The 4,764-nt window shown below is 31.2% G+C and overlaps 1 long non-coding RNA gene across 1 annotated transcript; it reads right to left on the reverse strand.

Moving 5' to 3' along the window:
• LOC107648838 lies at positions 845–3,355 on the reverse strand. Its single transcript, XR_001622097.2, has 3 exons — positions 2,841–3,355; positions 1,989–2,216; positions 845–1,467 (listed from the first exon to the last, which is right to left on the reverse strand). It is a non-coding gene; the product is annotated as an uncharacterized LOC107648838 (long non-coding RNA).

Here is a 4,764-nt window from a genome sequence, read left to right on the forward strand (position 1 = left end):
ATCCAAAAAAAAAAAAAAGAGAGAATAATAAGCAACACCATGATTTTAGTTTGCAAAGAGAAAGTTTTAATTTGGGAAGGAGGAATGATTGATGAATCTCTTGCCCAAAAAAAAATTTTGATACATCACTAGTGTTATTTATTAAAGTTGAAATTAATACTGTCAACAATCCTGGATAAATATGGATGGTTTGTAGTTTACATAGTATTTAATTGTTAGTGACACAACAAATAGACCGAATATTGAGGGTAATGGTTTGATATTGAAACTAATTAAGGTTGTAATTAGTTTATAATTTGGCAGTATTTCATATAACTACGCTTTCTCCAAATTTTCCTTGTATTTTATGACTTTTTTTTTTGGGACAAATCTTTGTATTTATGACTTAATACATAATAAATATTCAAACTAAATAAAATGTCAACCATCAATACCTCTACTAATTAATTTGCATATGCAACAATTTTAGGGATGTACATGGTGAGATGAAACCGAATTTGTTTAAATTTAGATCTGACCCTAAATATATACTGGATCTATTATTTAGATCCTAACTCGATTCCAGACCCCATGAAACCTAAATATTTTTAGACCATAATTATATCAGGTCTAAATTGGATAAAAACCGGATATTTAAAGTTTTAACAATAATTTAAAAAGAAACTTATATATGATGTACTTATTTATAAAGAAGAAACTTGTTACCGAAAAGTTGATATCTATATTTGAACTTGAATTTGTCTATAAATTCTACTTTGATGCTTCTTTGATCTATTTTCTAATTCAACAAGTGTACTTAAAAATAAAACAATAAACTTATAATTAATATAATGTAATATTAAAATTAATTTAAAACATATGTACTTTTTTTAATTTTCTTAGGGTGCACATAGTTTGGATAAAGCCGGGTTCGCCTTAACCCGAATTCCACCCTAAATAATAATCGGGTCTATTTTTAAGACCCGTACCTCTAGATCCATTGAAATCACACTCAATTAGTCTCTAAAATATTCAGATCCAGACTAGATTTTCAGACCGAGCCGGACCATATACACCCGTAAACAACTTTAGCACAAAACACTTTACAAAATGGACCTATTATACTGTAACTTTATGTTCTCTTAGGTTTCAGTGGAGCAGAAATTATCTCTATTAGTATCCCTATATGACTATATCCCCAGAAATCATCTTAGTTTTGATATGTAAGATGAATAGACTGCAGCAACTTCAGAAGTATCCCTGCCCTTGAGAAATATTTTGTCACGTGAAGTAAAGGCTGTGAAAATGTCAACAAAGAATATGATGATATTCTAAACAAGAAAGGAATTAGTGTTGGAATTTTGGAACTTACTAATGTTACCAAGTTTCATATTTTCAATCTAAAACCCTTCAGGCAACAAAAGACTCCACGTATTATTGCTCATGAAGACAGAAGGAGGATCCACAAAAATACCTCTTCCTGTGTACCTATGAAATTAAGAATTAAAACTTATATTAGAAGGGTTTTAGAAGTATAAACTAGTTTAGAAAATAATAGTACAGCAGAGGAATCTCGAAAACAAGCTCTAAGCATTTATCAGCTTCCAACACCTTTAATACTGCAACATTGACCAAGAGCCCATGTTAACTGGATGCCAAAACTAAGGTATGAGCATATAAATGACAATTTTGTCAAGTTTCAAACATAGTAAAGCTTCCTTCAATTTTCTAGTGCTCAATCTTCAAGTTAGTGAATGAAGATATTTCATTTCTTTCTTTTGTTTGTTTTCTTTTCCTTTAAGTAACATGAGTTGGAACAACACTATATTGTTTCCTAGTTTCATCACTTCTAAAACAAATTTGTTGAAATCAAATTGGGTTATTCTTTATTGCAGAATTATGTTCAATCATTGCTGTCACTGACACAACGGTAAAATAATAAACCAGTGGAAGTTAACTTGAATATAACTAACGGCTTTTCATTCAAGAAAGTGAAGTAAATTTCTTACTTGGTTCACAAAGCTCACTAGACCTATTAATCTCTCCATTGCAGTAGACATGTTTGGAGTGTTAGTTTGTTCTTCAAGTTGTCCTGCTATTACAGATTCTAAAACCATTTGTTGAAGTTTGTCCTTGCCTTGTGAAAGAGCATCTTCTGCTTGCTGACAAGATTTTCCAAGGTTGCTTATGTCTGACCTTTGTTGCTTTATCATGGTTTCAATCCTAGGGACCAGAATCTGCAATCAAAACGTTTTTTTTTTTAATTATTAATAATGCATCATATCACCATTTACATGCAAAGCTGGTGCTCTCATTCACAATGAGGAGGCTTTCTCAACATCTTTTATTTAACTAGATAGTAAGCATGACCTTTAGAATTTCTGAGGGGCAAAAGCCTCCAATCCAGAAGAAAATTTGTTCAAACACCTTTATGATCTTTTATATACCTCTGTATCAGCAAGAAAATCAAAAATTGAAAACCAAAATACACACTTACATCATTCAAACATTAACACAACATTCATGGAACAGATTAGCAGTGCTTTGTGTCTCTTCATTATTGCCTTTAACCATCATTCAAACACTTACATAAGAAAATATACACACGCCATGTTTTGTACCAATTTCAGACAAATGATGTAGATTAATCAGTTCAATAGAACATATTAGGTCTCAAACTAAATAAAATCAGAAGCAAAAAAATAACAATACAACAGAAAATGCAGCAGTAACAAGTTAACAACAACAACAACGTCACAAAAGATCAATGAAAGTTAAAAACACAATAATAAAAATAGAACTAACATTCTTTGTTTCTTCCTACTAGAGCATGAATTAGATCTAAAAGAACGAAGAGTTACCTATTAGAGGTTATAGAGATCGCGAAACCGAACTGTAGAAGCTTGCTGAAGGCAGCAACAACGGCGTTGCTTGCCACGGTCAAGAGATGAGCCAGATTGAAAACGGTGTTGCTTGCGATGGCACAGAGATGAATGATGGCGATAAGATGAGCGGCAATCTTCATATCAAATCCAAATCATAAAAGCTCGCTGAAGGAGAAGAACGCGCCACCAGAGAAGATCATCGCTGGAAACAGCGTTTCAGTTCACAGCACACAATCTCGTCGGAGGAGAACGCTGAGAAAATCGTTGCCAGAGCATTCGCTGGAGCAGATCATCGCCGGATCATTCACTGGAGCAGATCGTTGCTGGAGCAGTCGCTGGTGCAGAACGTTGCCGGAGCAGAGCACAGATCGTCATTTTTGGATTTGACATTGGTGGCAATGCATGTTAGGGTTTTCCTTGTTAAGGGAACACATTCGATTTAAGATATTTAGGTTTTCCTTGCTTTTCGGTTTTCCTTCGTTTGGGCTTTTTTTTTTTTAACAATGTGCTTTGATAATGGCAGTTTCAACCGCCAAAATTATCAAAAATTGCCATTTTATTCAAATTAATTATGGCAGCATCATAAAATGCCATAAAATCACCGTAATTTAAATACCATTTTAAACCTTATTTTTTGTAGTGCCTAAATAATGATCGGGTGTATTTTTAAGACCTGTATCTCTAGATCAATTAAAATCACACCCAATTAGTCTCTAAAATATTCAGATCCAGACCAGATTTTCAGACCGAGCCGGACCATATACACCCCTAAACAACTTTAGCACAAAACACTTTACAAAATGGGACCCATTATACTGTAACTTTATGTTCTCTTAGGTTTTAGTGGAGCAAAAATTATCTCTATTAGTATCCCTATATGACTATATATCACGAAACGGTACTTTAATATCAACAGTTGTCTTCTACAGGTGTAGAAAGAATCGCATTACCCCATAACTTTTTATCGTTCAAACTATAACCTTTTGTGCAAACATTAAAATTAAGAATAATTAAGTATGTGGGAGGGATTTGCAGAGAAGTTTGTGATTAAGCAATAGCAACACACAACTAAACATTAAAAAATATTTAAGTGTATTGATATACTAGTATTTAATAATTTTTAATAGTTGATTTTAATTATAAAAAACATAATATAATATATAATATAATATAATATATATATATATATATAAAATTAAAATCAATAGTTAAAATTTACTAAAATACTAATGTACTGATATATTTAAAAGTTTTTTTTAAATATGAACATGTCTAATAATATTGACTTTTTATTTATCTAAGACTACAATATGAGATTCTAGTGAGATTTGAGACTGAGGAGTAAGATGGCAAAACTGCTCTTAATTCAAACGATGAAGGAAAATTTGAGGCCATGTTCCCTTTAGAGCTAAGAAATTTGCAATTTTTTTCCCGCCAAATTGGCATACATACATCTTTTTAATTGGATAGAATGTAAAATTCATCCAATGAGTTTCACATTTCACCGGAAATTATGATAGATGTCCTAAATTAAAATTTGTTATATATCTTGAATACTTTTATATAAATCGAATCAAATTGACTCGATTTATATTATGTATGTGCAGCACATAATAAATAATTTTGAGCTGTGTAACTAATTTTAGTTTAAGAGATGTGTAATTTTAAGCTAGAATCATTTTATTTGTGTGATTTATCCAAAATTATGCTTTCATCTAGCATACAAAATAAATTGAGAATAAATTATCATAATGGTATCCAAAAGTTCAAATCGCTAACAAAAAGAATCCAAAAAATTAACGACATATAAAGCATAAAGGATTTCAAACCGTGACAAAAAGAACTAAATATTAAATATATATTCTAAAAAATGATTTTAAAAATCAAATTTTGATGCAAA

Source organism: Arachis ipaensis, chromosome B06, assembly GCF_000816755.2.
Source record: "Arachis ipaensis cultivar K30076 chromosome B06, Araip1.1, whole genome shotgun sequence".
Classification (NCBI taxonomy): Eukaryota; Viridiplantae; Streptophyta; class Magnoliopsida; order Fabales; family Fabaceae; genus Arachis; species Arachis ipaensis.